Consider the following 23,363-nt stretch of genomic DNA (forward strand, 5'->3'; position numbering starts at 1 on the left):
TTGTCACTGCTTTGCCCAAAACCCCTCCCTGCCACGGCAAGTAGAGTAAAAGCCAGTGACCTGCAAGGCCTTACAAGGCCCACCACCTGCTTTACCCCTCTGGACTCACCCCTTGCTACTCCCTCCTCCCTCCCTCTGCTGCATCCACTGTGGCCTCCTTGCTGGCTCTGCCTCAGGATCTTTGTACTTGCTGTTCCTCTGCTCAGAACACTCTTTCTCTGCATAACTGCTCTGCTTGCTCCCCTCCTTCCCTTAGAGCCTTGTCCAAATATCACCTTCTCTGTGTGGTCAGCCCTGAGCAGCCCTCCCACCCTCACTCCTTATACTTCCCTCCCCACTTTATTTTCTCTCTGGAATTAAGCTTCATCTGATAAACTATGTATTTTACTTGTTTCTTGTTAGTCTGTCTCCCTCACTTGAATGCATACTCCTCGGAGACAGTGATATTATCTGTTTCAGTCACTGCTGTATCTCTACGCCTAGGACAGGGCTGGCACATAGTAGGTGATCAGGAAATACTTGTACCAGTAATTCATTAATTGAATTAATATTCATTGTTATAATGATGAACGGATGGTGATTTGTAGCTTTCAAAGGATGGTCACCATTTAATTGATCCTCCAGGAGCCTGATGAGGTCGGTCTTATTATACTCCTGTTGCAGATGAGGAAACCGAAGCTAAATGTGATTATGTGACAGGTTCCAGGTCATGCTGCTAATGACAAAGCAAGAACTTGACTTTGGAATCAGACCATCCAGGTTCAAATGCTCACTCTGCCTCCTTCTGTATGTGTGTCCTTAAGCATTTTCCATAATCTCTTAAAGCCTCAATTTCTTTTTCCATATAATGGGGATAATAATAGTTCTCATTTCACAGAGGTGTTGAGAAAATAAAAATGAGATAATCTTTGGGAAATGACTGGCAAGCAGGAAGCACTTGCTAAATGTTACTTTTTATTGTTATTATTCTCCCTATTTATGATTGTGATTGTACCTCACTGATGAAGCAAAAGATAAAATTGTGGAGGAGGGATTCTCTCTTGGAAACTTTATTTTCATTTAGCATCAGCTCAGGATCCAGCTCTAGCATTCTTCCACGAAATTTAGTATTTAAAAATAAAACAGGCCCAGTCTAGCCCCGTCTCAACCAGCGTATGTTAGTGTGTATGTGGGTGAGTGTGTGTTGCTTGTGCCTGTGTGTCTTTATTTTCCATTTACTTAGAAAATTGATAGATTTCCAATTTAGAGTAAGGGGGGACCGGGAGCGAGAAGGGAAATGGAGCTGCCCATCAAAATTAGCAGGGACGTGAGTAAAGGTCATTTGATCACAGCTTGGCTGCCTCTGAATTAACCTGCCTAAGAGAGACTTGTTGAGTTTGCAGCTCTTTAAGGGGCATATTAACACCAGGAGTGAGGAAAGGAGATGCCCGGAGAGAAGGTCAATTTGTGGCTGCTCAGATCACCAGGGGTCCTGGAGAAACTTGTCTGGAGAAGCCAGCCCTGGGCCATTAGGGTGAGGGGCAAGGGAGGAAAGTCTGGTGCATGGAGGAGGCCTGGGTGCCTCTCCGAGGGCTGCCTCTGAAGTCTGGCTGGCCCTGTGAGATCCCTGCCATTGAAGCTGGGAGGGGCGTCCCCAGTGCTGGAGCTACAGCAGAAGGAGAATTAAGGAGATGTGAGCACAGCATCCAGTATGGCAATTGCAGCTTCATTAATTGTCTGTGAAGAAAAGAATAGGAGGCGTTTATATGATAAAGATGCTGGGAAATTAGAGGGAGAAGCAGTGCTGTTTACTGTTTTTATTTTATTTTTATTATCATTAAATTGCTTCAAGTCACCTGTAATTTTCCAAGGCTGTCACAATGACAAATCTTTGAGGATTACACAAGACACACACAGTCAGAAAGGTATAGAATTTAAACTTTCAAAGGTCTCAGAGCCTCAGCTCTTTTTCATTACCTCCCTGGCAGCTGGCTCTGTTGGGTTGACTTAGGTGATCCCCCCGACCCTCACCCCCAAACCCAAGGCTGGTCCCAGCCCCTAAGCTTTGTGATTTTACTGCCAACTTGGGGGTATAGTGGACCATGAGGCAGCTGTACCCTGGAGGGAAGAGGCATGACCTGGGGCCAAGGACCCAACTTCATATTCCTGCTTTTCTCCAGAATGGCTCCCTGCCTACGGGAGAGTCACTTACCCTCCCTGTCTCTCAGTCTCCTCATCTGTAACATGGGATGTTGATATGTAACTTATAAGATTGTGGTTTGACTTATATAGGGCTATGGTTCCTGTGTTCTGACAATTCTCTGACACCCACTGAGTGTCCTGCAGTCCAATTCCATTCTGACACTACCCGGAGTTAGCATCAGATCCCAGAGTTAAAGACCAAGGTCCCTAACAAGACTGCTCTTAACTCAGATGCCAGCCACAAATGGGGCCCTATCTTACCTGCACTTCGGTCTGACTTGGCTACAAATTCAGGGGTTCCCATAACCTCCCTTTAGGTTGGTTAATTTGCTAACTCCCTGAAAGTGCTATACCTACAATTACAGTTTTATTGTAAAGGATACAACTCAGGAACTTCCAAATGGTCTCAGGGTGGGGGGTGGCCAGAGCTTCCATGGAATCAGGTCTAGTCACCTCCCAACACATAATACGTTCACCAACCAGGAAGGTCCACTGAGCTTCAGTGTCCAGAGTTTTTAATCTGAGTTTTATTATATAGGCACATTTGATTAAATCAATAGCTACATGATGGACCTCAATCTCCAGTCCCTGTCTCCTCCCCAGAGGTTAGGGGGTGGGACCGGTCATTCTGGCATGGCCATCCCCTCCCTTGGAACTATCTAAGGACTCACAATTAGCCTAAACTCAGGAATGATCAAAAGAGGCTCATTATGAATAAGACACTCCTATCAGGAAATTCTAAGAATTTTTGAAGCTCTGTACCAGGAATTAGGGACAGAGACCAGATTATAAATTGCCAATTTATAGTTTTCTTTAGAATCACCCCAGGGCATATTACAGGTTCAGTTTCCAGGGTCCTGGCTCTCAAGATGATTGATATATCAGGTCATGGCTGAGACCTACCAATGTGCGTGCCTACCATACTCCCAAGTGATGTTGATGCTGGTGGTCTATGGCTCATACTTGGAGGAATGCTGATGTAATATCCTGTATGGTAATGTGCACGACATTGCTCTGAACACCGTGACATGCGTCAAAAGCATTAGGCACTATCATGAGGATTGTCTCCTCCTTTGAACAGATCTGATCATTGGATATGTGTTAAGTGTAACTGTAATTAAATATCAGAGTTGAAGGAAGCCTAGAAGCCTTAGGAGTCTAGTTCTCTGGAGCTCCTAGAAGGGTTTTTAGGGGTTGGGAAAAGTTGGAAGATGAAGTCAGAATTGTGGGGTGTGCAAAGCCTAATGGAGATTAGAGTCGGGCCACTTGTAGTGTTTTCCTAGTGATTCCTGCAATCATCCCCCTTCCCTTCACCTGCTATTTCCTTGTTCATCCCAACGATGGGTGAGCCCCACTTACTGCCTCACACTCACACTCCTAGGATGACTGTGAAGGATGTAGCCTGGGTCCTCTGCAAATCTGGGATCTCAGCTGTGACCCCCAAACTCTTGCGAGCTTCTAATTCAGTTTCTCCAACTGTGGTCTTGGGATATCTCCCAAAGAACCACCTGGAGAGTGATCCTGAATTGGTATCTTTGTGGGGGAGGAAGTGGGCAAAGGAATTGGCTTTCTAAATAAGTTCCCAAGGACCCTAACCCCCTCTCCCTGAGCAGATGGCCTTGCCTCCAAGTTGCTGGAAGTCTGATGCAGGGTAACAAGGGTCAGCTTCCTGTCTGGCAGGTAATAGGTACTCAGTGGATGTTTATGGAATGAATGAGAGTATGACAAAGAAATTCAGTTTTCCATCTCTCCACCATAAAGTTCTTCCTTTGTCTTTCTACTCCCAGCCCATGTCCTGACTGAGGCCCCGTAAGGCTTCTGGCCTCGTGCAGGGTCTTGCTTTCTTGGTTATTCTCTTTCCTGTACCTTCAGCATCTTTCTTTCCACCATCTCTTTCTGCATAACGAGGTCTCCTTAGCCCTCCTTGCAAGGGATCTCCTGTTCTTTCTCCTTGTCTCTGATCAACATTTGCTACTTCCCCACTGAGATAATGGCATCATCCTTCTCTCAGCTCCCTTCCACCCCAGCCATCTTTGATTCCTCTCTCTCCCTCACTCCACATCCAATCTGTGGCTCAGTCCTCTTTACTTTACCTCTGATCTTTGTCTTATATCTCTTTATTTTCACTCCCCATGTTATTCCTTCTGTCAGGCGTTCATTTGCTCAAGTTGGGTCTCTTGCAGTAGCTTCTAGTCTCTGATGTCTGCCTTCCAAATTACACTGAACCCTTGGCCAAATTCATCACTTTAAGTCTTAGGTATTTTCGTACCATTACTCTATTCAAAATGTTTCTCTGAGTCCCCGCTGCTAGCAGAATAAGGTCCTCAGTCTTTAGCCTCCACAATTTGATCCTACCTATTTTTCCAGATTTATCTTCACTACTCTCCTAAACCGCCAGTCTTCCAAAAATTCTAAATTTCTACCTTCTTGGACCTAAATACTTGCTGTATTCTCTTGCCTCCTCATCCTTACCCTTGCTCTTTTCCCAGCATCATTGCCCCCGCCATCTGTTCAACTCCTTCAACTATAGTGACACCTGTTCTAGGAATCCTTCTATCATCCCCAGACATAAGGGCATTCCTGGAACCTCTGTAGCCCTCCACTGGTCTCTGCTCTGCTTTGCTTTGTGGTTCTGTGTATATGTGTCTTCTGAGATTATCAACTCCTTGAAAGCATGTAACAATATCAATAACAGCACACTGAATGACAGATATGACTATAATTGATTGAGTACTTTTTATGAGTAATAGGTCCTTCACATGCAATAGCTTATCACCATACTCCAATTTCATTGTTATCTCCATTTTAGAGATATGGAAACTGGGGCTTAGAGAGGTAAAAGCCAAAAAGCTGACAAGTGGTAGGGATGAGATTATTCAAACCCAGACTGACTCCAAACCCACTCTCTTTCTACTCCCAACGCAGCTCCCAAAGCAAAGAAGAAAACCCACATTCATTGAGCAACTACTATGTGCCAGTCAGTGCTGGCAGGGGTCTGAAACTGGGCAAGATAATCCCATGAAATAATATACATGAAAGTGACTAGCACAGTGTTTGGCGCATAGTAGGTGCTCAATATAATATAAATGCTAACTGAGAAATGGATAGACTTTGTGTCTACTCCATGCCCGAACTTGCTTCCAGAGTAGCGGCTGTGTCCTACTGTGGGGAGCTGTGGAAGGAACCCTGGGGCTGAGATCTCATTTGGGCTCAGCCAAATGCATTTCCGATGACCCTGAGCAAGTCTCACAGCCTCTCCAACCTCATTTCCTCACAGTGAAATGAAAAAGCCAGATGACCTTTTTTCTAAGGTCTTTCCAGCTCTAAGAAGTGAGGTGATATAGGGGTCAATGAGTTGTAAACAGCAGAGCAAATACAAATGGAAGTGATTACTTTAATACTTTAGATCCTTCCTGCAGCAAGGACATTTCTCTGGTTTTCAAGAATATAGGATAATTCCCTTCTCCGAAGCCGACTTTCTGAGGCTAAAGTCCCCAGCTCTCCTGGGCTGGCCGGGACAGAGGACAAATGGCCACCCCTCCCTGGTGCATGCAGGGGAGAGGAGGTACCACTTGGGTCCCCTTCTGTCTTATGGGGCACTGACTTCTGTGGGATCTGGCCATGCCTTGCAGAGAGTTAATTAATGTCTGCAGGGAAAGTTGGCAGAAATAACAGTTCCTTTGACTAAGGAGGGGAGGTGACAATGAGCTTTGCTTTAAGCAAAATGTACTTAAAGCAAAATGTACTTAAAGCAAAATGTACTTAAAGGAAATCATCAACTTGGCCTCCTTTGCTGGGCCCACTAGCCTTCCTCTGTGCTGGCTTCCAACCCCTCCAGTTTCCCCCAGGAAATGAGGCCCCCCCACTAGTCATATATATATGTGGGACCCTGGTTTTTGTTTTTGAAGGTAAGAGGATCAGTACTGCTGTGGGTTTGTGAAGGTGAATTTGGACAGGAGCCCAAGATGACCGGGAAGAGGCAATGATGACAGAGCTGATGGAGCTGGATGCCACCAAGAGCAAAACACATGGCACCGACAGGGCTTACCCTCAACAGGGCTGCCGCAAGTGGGCGCTTTTCTAGGCGCTTTCCCTGCATTTTCTCATTTAATCTGAACCCTCTGGTTCAGGTCACTGGGCTTCTGAATAATGGAGCCAAGATTCCTATGCAGGTCTGTCTGTCTTGGGTGACAACACGATTACTCATTATAATATACCTCCTCCTGGGCAAATGGAATGCAAGGAGATGGAAACTATTGAGAAAAGAAGAGGAAAGTGGAACCAGGAACAGTGGGTTTAAGAGGGGAGAGAACTGAGCCTGACAGTCCTCAAACTTGCCAGGGTTGGCTGCTGGAAGCTTCTAGTGCTAACATTAGTTGAGCCCTACTAAGTGAGAGGCTAAGGGACATTGCACGTACCTGCTCATTGAATCATCGCAGTAACTGCACTGCTGTTATTTCTCATAGGAGGAGATGAAGACTGGAGAGGACAAACGTTTTGCTCAAATTACGCCACCAGTGAGAACTGTTAGAATTTGAACCCAGTTCTGTCTTACACCTAGAGTCCATGCTGGTTCCACCCTGTGGCACTGCCTCCCACTTTACGGAGCATCTCAGGATGCTGGTAAGTCCAGCCTTGGCAGGAAGCACACTTCTCACCCCCAAGGGCGGGAGAAGTGAGAAGGAGTGGGCGAGGGAACGAGGGACAAAGCTCTTGTTGAGTCCTTCCAAACCCTGCCACTTGTCTAGGCACTCCACCTGTGTTTAATCTCATTTCGTTCTCCTAACACTGGGTGGGAAAGGCATAATTGCCCACATTTTGCAGACGAGTGTATTGAGGCTCAGAAAAGGCAATTGATTTGCCGAAGGTCACAGATCTGGTAAGTGGTGGACCAAGGATTCCCGTCCAGATGGGCCCAACTTCAAAACCCAGGCAAATTAAAAATATAATTTTGTACTTAATCAAGTAGCATCTCATGCTAGATTCTATTAAAGGCGAGCTGTAGCAGAGGCCAACACTTAACAATAATTTTATAGTTGAAAAATTTATAATTAAGGCAATCACCAATTAACTTATTTTTCTGGGAATAGGGAAAGGTTTGACGTTATTGAATTTTCGCTGCAGAAGAATCTGGAGTCTCATTGAAGAACCATGGAGTGTGTTCAGTAAAGCAGGAGCTAGAGAGAGCAGCTTAGGTAAGCTGACCTCGGCCACGTGCCCAGAAAGGGGACAAATTCAAGAGCTTTCTGGGCACGGAGAGCAGGCGGGAAGCACGGCCAGGTTTGCCGCTGCCTGGGAGAGTACCTTTGGCTTTAGTCTAGGCTAGATGTAGTGTCTGCCAGAGGGGATCATATGTTCTCAAAAAAGTAGGGACTGGGAACAAACTAATTTGATCATTTGTCTTCCCTGCTCAGTAACCTTCAATGTCTCCCCATTGTATCCCAAATAAATCCCGTAAGCCCTACCTTGACATTCACAGCTTAGCACAATCTGGTCCCACTTTACATCCCCAATACTATGCCACACTTATCACCCCACATAAACTTCATGCTCAGGTTACACTGGTTCACTTTTTATTCCATTAACCCAATTTCGAGTCTTTCTCCTTTCCTACCCTTTCCTTCCAAATCTACTTAGTAAAAATCCTGCTCTCAATTCTTCAATTTCCTTTCCTAGGTGACTCCTCCACGAAGTCTCCTCTGCCCACCTAGAAGCAAACGCTCCCTCTCTTTACTTACACGTGGCATTGATCACACAGTGCCTTGAATTGAGATTATTCATGTACATGCCTCCTCTTTCCTACTAGGCACAAGCTCCTTGTGGGCAAAGGTGATTCCTCACGCCTGTGAGTGCAGGCATAAACCGGTAACTAATGAGATAAAAGATTAATGTCTTATCTATGACGTCATTATAGTTAAATAATGGTCAGCGTTTACGTTCAATAATTTGAACGGACTTAGCTTGAACTTGCTTAAAAGTGTGTTAGAGACCTGAAACATTTTGAGAATTAGGTTTTTTTTGGAGTTCATAAATGATTAATATTCACTCATTCGTTCGATATCCTCAGTGTGGAATAATATTTTTTTCTGAAAACCTTGTTAGAGAGAGCTTGAGGGTACAAGTCTCCCCCTGACACCAAGACTGGGTCTACCAGGAAGCACAATGCCACAGGTCCTTAGTGCTATTAGGACTGCCAGGCTGTGTGTCTGCACGTGCACACGTGCCCCATTTGCTGTATCCCCTCGTTTGCTAGTCACTGTACTAGGGTCTTGAGTCTCATGGTTCCCTCCACGGCTGCAGAGTATGGCTTTCCAAGCAAGCTCTAAGTCTTGCCAGGCATCCTTCTCCTCCATAGTTAGGTCAAGCCAAGGGAGAGAAATTGAAGGATATGCTGCTGTTAAAAAAACTTGGTAACCAGCCAAGTCACATCGCCAGCATTCAGCTCCGACATTGTACTCTGTTTATGACTGGGAGGGAGAGACATTCCCAACCAAGAAATACCTCTGGCCCGTTTGCACAGCAGCGCTGGCCCTTGTCTCTAGTTCACTTGTTAAGTCTGCAGAATTAAGTCAGCAAGGCCCCATCTTGGATCAGTCATAGCCAGTAGAAAGACGGCCCCCCTGACTCTGGCTAAAAGCCAGGTGCGGCTCCGCTCCATCCATCTCCCCACAAATCTGGACTTACCTGAATGGGAAAAACATCATTGTCCTCTTTGGCTCTCTCCGTTTTTGGAAAGTTGGAGAATGATCTCATTTTGAGTGGAAACCAAGGTAACTTACTCTGCTTGCTGCATCCAGAGGCAGTTTACTCAGTGGTCCAGGATTCAGGGCTCTGGGGCCAGTGGGAACTCAGCTCACCCTTCAGCTCTGGGTTTTGCTTCGTGGGTGTGGTCAGGTTTCTTGACCTCTCTGTGCTTTGCCTCCTCATCTGCAAAGCAGGACTACTCACCGGACTTCATAGTTGTCGAGAGAATTAAATGAGCTGAACACAGCAATGGACAAAGGAAGCGCTCCATGGGTGTCGTCTATTATTAGAATCACAGCTGCCCATGGGGATGTGACAGGTTCAGCTGACCCGCTGTAGCCGCGTCGCTCCAAGGGTGGCACGCTCCTTCTTTTGCTTTTTCTCCCCTGATTGATTCCTTAATCAAAATTCAAACCTAACCGTGAAGTTGATCGCATTTCCTGTCGAACGTGACCCTTGACTGGGGGTATGGGATGCTTCCTGTGTTATTCTGGTCTGTGCAACAGACATTCCCACACTGTTCCCTTCCAGAGAGGAGCTGTGCTAGGCGGTGGGAGGTGTGGGGATGAAAAGGTAGCGAAGACACTATTCTTGCCTTCGAGAGCTTGTCGTCTGGTTGGACTGAAAGAAAGGTGCCCGATTCCTATAAAACACCACCAAGTGTGAAAACTGTTGAAAATGAGACGCAAACCCAATGACCAGGCTGTTGGCGCTAACCCGTGCCACTATCCTGCCTTATTTTAATTATGGTTTCCCTTCTCTGCTATCATCAAATTAAAAAATCCTTCACATGGTAGTCTAGCAACATTGTTATGTTGTCATACTGCAAATCATGTGGAAAGAGCAAATTGTTTTCAGAGAAAGTTTCAAGTAAATTTATGAGCTTATGGACAAATTGCCCGTTAATTGCTTTTGAAAAAAAAACACTGTCAATGGACTAATTTCAATCTTCAAAAAAAAAAAAGAAAAAAGAATGCCATCTCCCATGTTTCTGGAGCTTTAAGGTTTATAAATCTCACTGTTGTGCATTTTCCCTCTGAGTCCTGACGGTGACTCTCAGATGGTGGGAGGGATTCTCAGTCTCAGGTTGGAAATGCAGGCAGAGGCTTGGAACGGTCGTGTCTTGCTCTGTTCACGTGCTGAGGGGGCTTGTGAGGTTTTGGAACCCAGGATCCCTGACTTCAAATCCAGAGCCCTTTTCGCTACCTTACTCTGTAGTCAAGTAGTTCTGCACCATTTCACTAACATTTAATTAGCTAAAAGTGGAAACAGGTAACCTTGAAATTAATTCGAGTTAACGTTAAATGTTGCTAACTTTTTATTAGTTGAACGTTTCCATTAACTTTTCCAGTGGCTGCTTTCTTGTACCCACTCACAGCAGTGAACAAAATCGAGTACGTGCTGCATAAGTCTTTACTGAATAAACAAATAGCTTAGCTGGCTGGGTCTGGCTGCAGGGTGGGGTTAGAAGTTTGAGTCACGGAAGACAACATTGAGTATTGAATTCACTCTTTGGTTTGTCAAGTATTAAGTCTCTGTTCTATGTAGTGTGCTCCGTGGAGTAGAGCATGGTACACGTGCGGTCCTTGGCAAGTTATTTAACCTCTCTGAGCCTCAGTTGCCTTGGCTTTAAAAATGAGGAATAATAATAGCACCCAATTCATGGGATTGTTATTAGCATCAGATAAATGGATGTATATAAAGAGCTCGGTTCAGAGGCTATCACGGATTGTTGGTGCTCAGTACGTGGTAAAGATAGTAATTATCAATCTCCGTGCTATGTATTTACACACGGTTCATACCCCAGGGTTCCACAGATTCAATGAAGTGGTCTGTTGCTCTCGGTAGCAGCACAGAATGCCCCTGTCGATTTGTTCTGGAGCAGAGGAGGGAAACGGAGGCCAGCTATGAAAGCAGAGCTGCGTTCCCGTGGTCCTGATGGAGGAAGAAAGGGTCTTCCTTCTTAATTTTAGGTGACAATTGGGGAAGGGACCCAGACAACTCACGTGCTGGACACACGGCACACTCCACATGGGGCCTCCACTCAGCATCCTTTGGGAATTCTGGGCCCCTGGGCCCTTCAGCCGATTGCCTGGGTCAGATGTGTGTGCGGGGATGCAGGGATGGGGCCTTTGATCCAGTGACCACTCTGGGTTCGAGCGACAGAATGACAAAGCTGGCAAAGCAGGGTGCAGGTAGATTGCTTCCCCTTCTGCAGTTCTGTGTCCTCTCTCTACAGTGGAAGGAAAGAGTCCTCCCTGGGGCCCTGGAGTGCTTCTACCTCAGTCCTCCCCTTGAGCAGGGCTCTTCTGAGGCTGAGCCCTGGGGATGGGAGGGGGCAGGGGAAAGGACTGGAGTGCTGGCCTCATCCCCAGGGACCCTTCCTGGGAGTGAATGTGGGCACAGAGACCTCCACTTCGACTCGCCCCAGACTGGGCTGCAGTCTGGGCCTGATGCACAGCACTGAGTTGCTCTAATGAATGGAGCTGCTGGCCAGCTTGTTTACGACCTGACATTTTTGCTGGCCCTGCCAGCGGCTGCCTCCTACTCTAAGTGGGGAAAAGCCACTTAGGAAGACAGCAAAGCAACCTGCCACCTATCTGTCAGCAATTGGCTTCCATTAGGGATAGGACCGCCGTGAGGTCGGGGAGGGGCAGGCTGGGAGGGAGAATGAAAGGGAAAGACAGATCTGTCTGTTTCATCTCATCCGGTTTCCAAATCCCAAAGAGATGTTCCGGGGAGGAGACTCGGTAAACTGGCTGATTGTCTCTTTCAAGGTGGCAACTGGGTTCAAAGGTGTCTTCACCTCTCCCTCTCATGGAAAGAAAAGAACCAAATGCCAATTTTGCTGATTGTATCAGTTTGTAGAAGTGTGTCAGGTTTATCATAAACTGTCCTGGCTGCCCCCCAGGATGGTTTATCTGTCCCCATTTCTGTCTGATCTGTTGTATCTGTCTGTTCTCATGTCTGTGCCTCCCAACTGGCCATGGCTTTCCCCAAGATTTTCTTCCCTAGTTGTATATATTCTTTTTAAACATCTTTATTGGAGTATAATTGCTTTACAATGTTGTGTTAGTTTCTGCTGTATAACAAAGCGAATCAGCTATACATATACACATATCCCCATATCCCCTCCCTCTTGCGTCTCCCTCCCACCCTCCCTATCCCACCCCTCTAGGTGGACACAAAGCACCAAGCTGATCTCCCTGTGCTATGTGGCTGCTTCCCACTAGCTAGCTATTTTACATTTGGTAGTGTATAGATGTCCATGCCACTCTCTTACTTCGTCCCAGCTTCCCCTTCTCCCTCCCCGTGTCCTCAAGTCCATTCCCTACTTTGAGCAGTGGTTCCCAAGTAGAGAGGCAGTATTGCACATGGGAGAGGCTGTGCGTAGAACCATGTGGGACTTCGGTTGTCTCCATGACTAAGGACTGCTCCTGGCTCTCAATAATCACTGGGTCTGGACCAGGGATCATCTAAACATCCTGCAATGAGCAGGGACAGTCCTACACAAAAAGACTCATCCCACCCAAATGCCAGTACTTGTCCTGTTAAAAGTCTAGGGCAGAAGTCTAGGGCCATGTATCCCAATGTTCACTGCAGCACTATTTACAATAGCCAGGACATGAAAGCAACCTAAATGTCCATGGACAGATGAATGGATAAAGAAGATGTGGCACACTTATATACACCGGAATATTACTCAGCCATAAAAAAGAATGAATTAACGCCATTGCAGCAACATGGATGGACCTAGAGATTGTCATACTGAGTGAAATAAGTCAGACAGAGAAAGACAAATACCATATGATATCGCTTATATGTGGAATCTAAAAAAATGGTACAGATGAACCCACTTACAAAACAGATATAGAGTCACAGATGTAGAAAACAAACTTACAGTTAGCAAGGGGAAAAGGGAGGGCAGGAGGGATAAACTGGGAGATTGGAATTGACATATACACACTACTATATATAAAATAGATAACTAATAAGAACCTACTGTATAGCACAGGGAACTCTACTCAATACTCTATAATGACCTATATGGGAAAAGAATCTAAAAATGAGTGGATATATGTATAACTGATTCACTTTGCTGTACAGCAGAAACTAACACAACATTGTAAATCAACTATACTCCAATAAAAATTAATTTTAAAAGTCTAGGGTAAGAGGGATAAAGGTAACCAGGGGTAACTGGGCTCAAGGTGGGGCTGACTCATGCTAACTCACCCCAGACTGATAAAAAAGAATTGCCCTGGAGCAGTTTACAGAGGGGCTGTTACTTTTTGGTGGACAGAGACTCTCTCTGCTCTTTGGAGCTCCTCCTTGTTCCAGAACGATAGGGAAAATGACTTATCAGTCCAAAGGTGAGCATGGACTGGGGGCTAGTGGAAGCCAGTGCACAGTGGGGCCCTATGAACCAATCATCACTTGTCATTGTCGCAAATGCCTCTCTTGAGTCTGGAATACTTGTGGCATCTGTGTCTCTCCCTTTCAGCCAGTGCTGGATAAACCCCAACAAACACTTGCTCCTGGGACCCCTGCCACCTAGAGACGTGGCGCTGAGCTTGTGCTTCAGAGGGCCTTACTCTGGCCCTTCCCCTACCTGGGACTTTGGATTTCCTGACCCAAGAGCCCCAAGCCGGCTCCCAGGGCCTCTACCCCAGATCCATTGGCAGGGTGCACATCCTGAGGCCAAGGATGGCCAAGGAACAGCTGTTTTGCAGGGGGCAGGGAGACAGAGCTTGGACAGTTGTCCTGAGCTCTAGGACAGAGCCGAGGTGGGAAGAAAATGGGTGGGGCTTGCTTTGGGCTTTCTCTTCCAGGATCCAGGCCTGGCATCTCCTATTAGTACAGCCTTTCTCCCCTGGGATTCCCAGACCTTAACTATGATCATATCCAGTCTTCCTGGGAAAAATGCCTGTGTTACCTTGACTGGATTTGGGACCCTTGATTCTTCACTCACTCAGATCTGGGGTTTCTCTCTAGTGACTTCTTAGAAGGTTGATCACATGTATTTTGTTGGCTGTTATAACTATTCACATCCCTCTGAGGTCCTTTGTGAGGGAATAGGGTGGGACTGGGTCATTGTAACTTCCCACAGTAACAGCGATGTCGCGATAGCAGCTGCTTTATTCCAGCTCTTTTCTTATTATGTCTGTTCCTATGTCTATTTGGCCCATGGTTTTATTTATTCTGTTTTCTTAAAAGTTTTACCTTTTGGGCTTCCCTGGTGGTGCAGTGGTTGAGAGTCCGCCTGCCGATGCAGGGGACACGGGTTCGTGCCCCGGTCCGGGAAGATCCCACATGCCGCGGAGCAGCTAGGCCCGTGGGCCATGGCCGCTGAGCCTGCGCATCCGGAGCCTGTGCTCCGCAACGGGAGAGGCCACAACAGTGAGAGGCCCGCGTACCGCAAAAAACAAAAACAAACCAAAAGTTTTACCTTTTGGGGCCCTGGACACAGGACCATAAACTTATCCCATCAAACAGTAAATTTGCAGGGTTGGTATCGCTTCCATACAAACATTAGAGGTTTTGATATTTCAAGCTGCAGTTCTAGCAGTTTCTTTGATCTTTTACTGAGCAGTAAATTATTTATTGGGTCTGTCATAAAGATAAACCAAAGCCTATAAACTATATTTATAGTATCACAAAAGTCTCCCTCCCACCTGGCATCTTCAGAGGTAGATGGTGGTCCTGATGATAAGAAGCATCTCGGGCTGGAGCGGCACTAGGCCTGGCCACTTTGTCCCCTTTTTAATACCTTTTCTTCTTTCCTTTCCTTTGAGCTGTTTTGCCTTCCTTCCACGATTTTGCCTCATTTTCCTTTCCCTTCCCTCTACTATTTTTTTGGCTCCAGAGCTGAGATTTTTGTGAGGGTTGTTGTGAAGATCCCCATTGCCCCTCCCTGGCCTCTGGGAGGCCACATCCCCTTTCTGCTTGAACCCCAGGCCAATCTCAGCTCTTCCCTACAGAAACCTACGTCCCCAGCCCCCCGTACCAGGCCCAAAGCTATTTCCTTCCCGTGCAGTCCTTCTGCCTTGAAGCCCAGACACCTGTCAAGCCCTGGGAAAATGAACTGTGCCCAATCACTGGCCAGTTTCAACGGACACTTTGAGTTGTTGGGAGAATTCATTACAGAGTGTGTGGGGGGCATACGTGTGATTGGATGTGCTCGGGAGCAGATGACTGCCAGCCTTTAAGCACCCTCTTTCATTTTATTTTTCCTTTGACTTTTAACTAGCACCTTCCTCAATTAAAGTGGCAAGGGCAGACAAGGAAATCAGTGGATCTCTTCCCGAACATCAATAAAACACATTTCTCTCCAGGATACCTATTTGTTATTTGGATATCAGGCTGACTGTAATCTGTTTCCATTTTCCCTCTTCGTGTCCCCCGCCAGAAGCTGGAGGCTCAGCCATGGAAATCCTGCTGTTTCCATTTGGCTGAATGAAGGGATAGATTAGATTCCTGTTTGCTTTGCGGACGTTTCCATCAGATATTCATTAGATGTGTCAGGGAGAGCCTGGAATATGTGTCTCCCCTATTTATTTCGGGTGTGGCGGGGTGGGATACTGGTGCAGGGGGCTCTTGGAAGATGTTACCACCTGCCTCAAAGAGTCTTTCTTCCTCTGCTTGATGATAAATCATGGCCCGAGTTATTTCTGTTCTGAAAGATATGGATGTCAGGGACTGCTCCTTGCTGCTACAGAAGAAAAGAAACTGGACCTTGGTGGAAAGGTAGGAAGAGTGTTTTTGATGAGCATCCTACAGTGCAAGGTGTTCCACTGTACAGATGAGGAAACTGAGGTCCAGAGAAATTAAGTAGATTGTTTCCATGGGACTACCCAGTTCTCCCCTCTGCCTTCTTTCCTGCTGCCAGTTCTCCTGAGGGGTGCCTCCAGCCTAGCCACTCCCTGCCCACCTACTTGCCAGGAGCTCTGGGCCCTCAGGAATGGATGTGTCATTGATATGTACTTGCAGCCAATCAGGAAGGCAGGGACATGCCTAATATTTGCTGTGTCTGATAAGTTGCCTAGCATGTCACCAGGCACAAGGTGAGCTCACAACACATCCTGGTCAATTGATTGAGCCCTGGGACTCACCTCTGAGGTTGCCCGTCCTCTATTGCAATTGCTCATTGAACCCTAACTATACGCAGGTCTAGCCAAAGCTTCTGGCTCCAGAATACCCACGTCTTGGGAGCCTCAGTCCCGCCCTTCTGGAGGATCCATTCCTTCTGCCTTGGCCAACAGACTGACCTCACCCCTCCCTCCTTCCTTGTCTGTTTCCTGTCCCACCTCCAACAGTGCTGTGTTGCCAGGACCGCCCCCCGCCATTGGCTTGGTCCTGCCCCCACCCCCAGCCCCGCTGCCAGCTGCTACTTTCCAGGTGTCCCCACTTCAGGGGGCCGGCTCTGTTTTACTTTTTAATTTTTTTTAACATCTTTATTGGAGTATAATTGCTTTACAATGGTGTGTTAGTTTCTGCTTTATAACAAAGTGAATCAGCTATACACATACATATACATATACCCCCATATCTCCTCCCTCTTGCATCTCCCTCCCACCCTCCCTATCCCACCCCTCTAGGTGGTCACAAAGCACCAAGCTGATCTCCCTGTGCTATGTGGCTGCTTCCCACTAGCTATCTGTTTTACATTTGGTAGTGTATATAAGTCCATGCCACTCTCTCACTTCATCCCAGCTTACCCTTCCCCCTCCCCGTGTCCTCAAGTCCATTCTCTACGTCTGCGTCTTTATTCCTGTCCTGCCCCTAGGTTCTTCAGAAAAAAATTTTTTTTAGATTCCATATATCTGTGTTAGCATATGGTTTCTCTTTCTGACTTACTTCACTCTGTATGACAGACTCTAGGTCCATCCACCTCACTACAAATAACTCAATTTCATTTCTTTTTATGGCTGAGTAATATTGCATTGTATATATGTGCCACATCTTCTTTATCCATTCATCTGTCAGTGAACATTTAGGTTGCTTCCATGTCCTGGCTATTGTAAATAGAACTGCAATGAACATTGTGGTACATGACTCTTTTTGAATGATGGTTTTCTCAGGGTATATGCCCAGTAGTGGGATTGCTGGGTCGTATGGTAGTTCTATTTTTAGTTTTTTAAGGAACCTCCATACTGTTCTCCATAGTGGCTGTATCAATTTACATTCCCAGCAACAGTGCAAGAGGGTTCCCTTTTCTCCACACCCTCTTCAGCATTTGTTTATAGATTTTCTGATGATGCCCATTCTGACCGGTGTGAGGTGATACCTCATTGTAGTTTTGATTTGCATTTCTCTAATAATTAGTGATGTTGAGCAGCTTTTCATGTGCCTCTTGTCCATCTGTATATCTTCTTTGGAGAAATGTCTATTTAGGTCTTCTGCCCATTTTTGGATTGGGTTGTTTGTTTTTTTAATATTGAGCTGCATGAGCTGCTTGTAAATTTTGGAGATTAATCCTTTGTCAGTTGCTTCATTTGCAAATATTTTCTCCCATTCTGAGAGCTGTCTTTTCATCTTGTTTATGGTTTCTTTTGCTGTGCAAAAGCTTTTAAGTTTCATTAGGTCCCATTTGTTTATTTTTGTTTTTATTTTCATTACTCTAGGAGGTGGGTCAAAAAGAATCTTGCTGTGGTTTATGTCATAGAATGTTCTGCCTACGTTTTCCTCTAAGAGTTTTACAGTGTCTGGCCTTACATTTAGGTCTTTAATCCATTTTGAGTTTATTTTTGTGTATGGTGTTAGGAAGTGTTCAAATTTCATTCTTTTACATGTAGCTGTCCAGTTTTCCCAGCACCACTTATTGAAGAGGCTGTCTTTTCTCCATCATATATTCTTGCCTCCTTTATCAAAAATAAGGTGACCATATGTGCATGGGTCTATCTCTGGGCTTTCTATCCTGTTCCGTTGATCTATATTTCTGTTTGTGTGCCAGTACCATACTGTAGCTTTGTAGTATAGTCTGAAGTCTGGAAGCCTGATTCCTCCAGCTCTGTTTTTCTTTCTCAGCATTGCTTTGGCTATTCGGGGTCTTTTGTGTTTCCATACAAATTGTGAAATTATTTGTTCTAGTTCTGTGAAAAATGCCATTGATAGTTTGATAGGGATTGCATTGAATCTGTAGATTGTTTTGGGTAGTATGGTCATTTTCACAATGTTGAATCTTCCAATCCAAGAACATGGTATATCTCTCCATCTGTTTGTATCATCTTTAATTTCTTTCATCAGTGTCTTATAGTTTTCTGCATACAGGTCTTCTTAGGTAGGTTTATTCCTAGGCACCTTTTTAAAGAGAGTGTTGTTTCCTGTGACACTGGCAATCCTTCAGAATTGAAAAGGCCTGTCTCTGCATCTCACACTCTGTCACCGGCTCTCAAGATGGGGCCTAAGTGACTTGTCATCTTCTCTTGTCAGTCGCTGGCTCCGGCTGGCACTTGTGCTCCTCCCTCCCCGCTGGAGCCATAATCCTCCCCTTTGATATCACAGTTGTCTCCATGGCACTGAGTAGCCCTCACAGCTCTGCAGGGGCTCTCAGCCTTCGAGAAAAATGGAAACAACAGCAAGAAAGACCGTAAGAAAAGGGTAGGCTTCCCTGGTGGCGCAGTGGTTGAGAGTCCGCCTGCCGATGCAGGGGACACGGGTTCGTGCCCTGGTCCAGGAGGATCCCACGTGCCACGGAGTGGCTGGGCCGCTGAGCCATGGCCGCTGAGCCTGCGCGTCCGGAGCCTGTGCTCCGCAACGGGAGAGGCCACAGCAGTGAGAGGCCCGCGTACCGCAAAAAAAAAAAAAAAAAAGAAAAAGGTAATGTCCATCTCCACCCCCCATCCCTTCACCCTCCCGGGAAAAACATCTCTAGTAGAGAAGGTACCCAAGAACTGGGAGAATGGCAGAAAGACCCTTAGACAGAAGGCTCTGTTTGCCACTGCTGTTCCAAATGGTATTTTTAATTTTCCTGTTTAAGCAGCATGCCCAAGAGAGCTGGCTTCTGCCCCTGGTGTGACACGGGAAGCAGGGTGTCCAACACCAGGATGGGCTCAGCTTCCAGAAGGGAGGCCCTGGAGTGAACCCCCTTAGGTCACCGGAGAGCTCAGGTCTGGGAGACAGGGAGTGGGAAGGGATGGGAAAACAATGCAAGTTTTGGAATTCCCAGCTATCTCTATGTGATGCTAACAGCTTGGCATGTGTTATGCCCACACCTACACATGTCAGACCCAGTTTTTTGTTTGTTTTTTAAAATAAATACAAGATCAGCTTTATTTATTTATTTATTTGGGTGCACTGTGCGGCATGTGGGATCATAGTTCCCTGACCGGGGATCAAACCTGCAGTGGAAGCGTGGACTCTTAACCACTGGAGCACCAGGGTTTTATGTGTTATGGGGGTTCATGTTGATTCCCCCAGACTCCTGAGGGTGGTTTCTGAGGTCTCTCTCTCGGGCTGTGTGGTCTGCCAAGCCAGGGGCACTGGGCCATCTCTCAGAGCCTTGGGGTCCACTCCTGGTTTGGCCATTTGCTCCTTCTGTGCAGAGGGGGAGATGTGGTGAGAAGATGCTCAGATCTGTGCTGGTGCACACTGGCCGCGTTTCCTAACCTTAGATTGTCACATAGGTTATGTAAAAACTTAGTGTCAGGAAAATAGAAAGTTCTTGATGTAACTGTATTTATTATTGCTGTTTTAGGTAAGTTGTTTTACCTCCTGGATCTCAGTTTTCTCATCTGTAAAGTGGAATAAAATGATCTTACTTGCTACCTTATTATAGCATCACACAAGGAGATGGATGTGAAAATCCCTTCTGAAGTGTGAAGTATGAAGAATTATTTGTAACCTTCTTTTATACCCAAGTGTGTCTGTCACTTAGGGGAGAAGGAATAGGATAGAATTTGCCTTAAATGCTCAGAAAAGGTTTCCAGGCTGCCAAAATCCCTTATTGTCCCTTCCTTGCCAATCCCTTCATCCCTAACTTGCTTTGGCTTCACAAATTCCCCCAAACTGTGTTGCTGCTCCTTGCAGACACCCCACCCCCAGGACAATCGCAGACACCATGCCTGGTAAACAAGGAAGTCTCCTGGGGATCTGGCTCCCCCATCCTCCTCTCCTGTAATTATTCTTCCCTTTGCAGGTCTCACCAATCTGAAGTTTGACTTGTTAGGGAGTCAAGTAGAGTAGGATGGAGCCCTCTGCACCTGAAGCCTGACCCTGGGGTCCCCCAGCCGTTCTCCCTAAGGCCAGCGAGCTGATTGTTCCAGGCAGTCTGCCCTTGGCAATTCCCAGCAGGAGTCTCTTGGCCCCAGCCCAGACTTTCACCTGGTTTCTATTTCTGCCTTATCTGTGGATTGCTCCTGCAGAGCATGGGCAGTGTGGGAGGAGAGAGGCAGGGCCACACCCAATCAAACCAGCTGGGGCTCCAGCCTGGCTCTGGGAAGTTCTGTTGGAATATTAACACTGGAGGAAGCCAGTGATTACCTCTCAGACTTGCAAGTGAGTTGGGCAAATCGGCTTTGCCGAGAGCTAGAGAGAGCGCTGGACAGAGTGAGCTATAGCAGCAAAGGCAGCACATGGTGATGAAGGAGGAGATTTGCTCCCGCAGAAAGCGGGCTCTCCGGGGGCTGCCTCCTGGTGGGGGGTCTTTTAAGTGAATTCATTTTGGCAGTTTCTGCCTTCCCTCGGAGAGGTCCTTGGGCATTGCTTTTGTTGTCTCTCTCTGAGGACTCAAGGGAGAGAATGCACGAGGTGATAGGGAAGCACACGCTCACCCAGGTACTCCACAGGTGGCTGGGAACATTTCTTTCATTCATTCCCTCAACTAACTGGTACTGTGCACTCTTTCTGAGTCAGGCACTAGGCTGGGTTCTTGGGACATAGCAGTGAGAAAGACATTCATTCTGTACCCTTTACTCCACACCGGATGTGGTCAGGGACCAGGATGGAGGTTAGACTCCCCATAGCTGCTCAGTTTGCCTTCATCAGACCCAGGTCACTTTTCTATCCCCAATCGAGGACATGTCACATGGACACAGGTGGGGATGGTTTAGCCCTCTGACCAGCTTTGTATTCTCAGCACCATTTCTCTAAAGAAGAGAACCCAAGGTCACATAGGTGAACCAGACATTCTGGGTATCGCAGCACTGCCCTCAGCTCCTATAAACAAGGGCTCCTTCCTCGAGACACGTCACTGCCATCTGCTGGAAAACTGTCACAGTGAATGTACAACTCTGCATGATGACAGTGTGAATGGTGCCCCCCTAGATTTGTTCAGTACTCCACCTGCCTACCCATGTGGTCGTGGTCTGTTGTTTATTGTATGAACGCTGCTGCAGGTCCACAGGGCAGCAGCTACTGTCAAAACATCTCAAGAGAAAGATGCTATGGAGTCCCAAACCCCTGAGATAGTAAAAGACATCTTTGTTTGCTATTAGCATATATTTCTAAAGTTTTATTAGATGGAGGGTGAGTGAGGGTGGAAATTTACAGTATTCCAAACTACATGTGAGAATCTGACTAATGAAGAGGTGGAAGGTTATGTAAGAGCGTCTCACTTTCTTTTCCCTCTTTCTTATCCATTTCTCTTCTCTATTCCATCCTGGGGACACAAAGCGTCACCAGTTAGGGAAGTGCTAAACTCTTGGCCAGAACAGTTCCCAGCTCCTTGGCTCCCCATATACTCACACATTCTCGGAGGAACTCTGGAGTATTTGTGTTTAAGAGTCATTGCCTTATAGTTTAACTTAAAGGGTAAATCTCTGGCCTCAAAGCCCTTTGTCCCCAGAGGTGGTAGATAAGCAAAGAAATGGATTTAATCCACCAGAAATGGAAATGCAGGGCTGCCTTGAAGAATATTGAGCACCTCTATTTCCAATCCCATAGGGGCTGCAGCACACACACACACACACACACACACACACACACACACACACAAACGTCTGCACCTGTGTGTGCAGGGATTGGAGTAGATGAACCAGTATCTAACTCAGTGCCTTTTGCCCACTGTCAAAAAATGTTGGTTGATGAAATTGTTGGTGGTGCCTCTAATGCCTGGGGCCTTCCCTTCCTTGAGCTTTGCGGCCCTCGTAGGTAACATAAAGGTGTTAGCTCTGTGTGGTGTGGTTAGCTCTGTTTGCTATGCTATAACAAAAATACCATAGACTGGGTGGCTTAAACAACAAATATTTATTTCTCAGAGTTCTGGAGGCTGGGAAGTCCAAGGTGAAGATGCTGGAAGATTTGGTGTCTGGCGATGTTACCAAGTCCAATCTCACTCTGCTCGCTGCTGGACAGGCCACTAAATCAGAGACGAGGTGTTGAGACAAGGAAGACGACTTTATTCGGAAAGCCGGCAGACGGAGAAGATGGCGGACTAGAATCTGAAAATAACAATCTTATCGGGGTTTGGATGCCAGTTTCTTTTATAGCACAGAGAGGGGGAGGAGATGAGGAAGTAAAGTAAAAAGGCCATAAGTTTTGCAAATATCTCCTGGCATGGCCAGACTCGGGAAGGGGATGTGTTAATTTCTTCTTTCTTGCAGCCACCCACAGGTGGACAGGGTCCGGATGTTTGTCTGAACAAAGGCACTTTGGTTTAACATTCAGGCAGAGGGGCAGTGTTCCCCGAGGCAGCCCATTATGTATAGACAGTATCGTTTTAGTGAACAAGAGCAGCGGAGAGCAAAGGTTAAAGTAAGAGAAACAGATGCAACATGTAGTCAGATGTGGCTCTTCCCTGTTACAGCGAGAGCCTACTTCCTGCTTCATAGACGGCTGTTTTCTTGCTGTGTTCTCATGTGGCAGAAGGGGTCAGGGAGCTCTCTGGGGTCTCTTTTATAAGGACACTAATCCCATTCATGAGGGCTTCACCCTCATGGCCTAATTCCCTCTCAAAGACCCCACCTCCAAATGCTATAACGTTGGGGGTTAGGATTTCAACATACCCTTAGAGCGGTACGAGCCCTCAGGACTGCACTACAGGGTAAACACAACCTCCATATGGTGGCAAATGTATGTGTCTTTGTTTCCTTTGTGGTTGGAGACAAAGTTGATGTTTTTGTGTCATCCCTCCATTGAGCCCCTCAGGTGCTGAATAAATACGAAGTCTCCCTGTGTGCGGGGCTCCGTGTTGTGGGCTGTAGGGGCTACGCAGATGAAAGAGACATGATTCCATCCTGAAAAGCTTCCGCAAACCCAGCACAGGGCTGAACATGGTACTCAAATGCCACAAGCTTCCAGGCTGTGAGCTCTGGCTGCAGTGCCCACTGTGGGGAGGGAGTGAGAGAAGGTGGGATGGGGAAGGGGGACTGGGGACCGGTCAGCAAGGGCCTTCCCTCTTGATCGAGGGAGTCATGTCAACCAGGGTTGGTGTGGTCGACAGACAATGCTCCCGAAGATGTCTGTGTCCTAATCCCTAGAACCCGTGACTATCTTACCAC

The 23,363-nt window shown here is 46.7% G+C and overlaps 1 protein-coding gene across 1 annotated transcript in view; it reads left to right on the forward strand.

Annotated features, from left to right (window-relative positions):
- The window catches only part of BUD13 (BUD13 homolog), a 310,306-nt gene extending 287,267 nt beyond the window's left edge, over nt 1-23,039 (forward strand). Inside the window, exons 15-17 of the mRNA XM_019941853.3 lie at nt 6,648-6,804; nt 7,272-7,376; nt 22,122-23,039. The gene's annotated coding sequence lies outside the window, so the exon portion shown is untranslated. The remainder of the gene's footprint in view (nt 1-6,647; nt 6,805-7,271; nt 7,377-22,121) is intronic.
- Nucleotides 23,040-23,363: the final 324 nt, after the last annotated feature.

This window comes from Tursiops truncatus, chromosome 8 (assembly GCF_011762595.2).
Source record: "Tursiops truncatus isolate mTurTru1 chromosome 8, mTurTru1.mat.Y, whole genome shotgun sequence".
NCBI classification, from domain to species: domain Eukaryota; kingdom Metazoa; phylum Chordata; class Mammalia; order Artiodactyla; family Delphinidae; genus Tursiops; species Tursiops truncatus.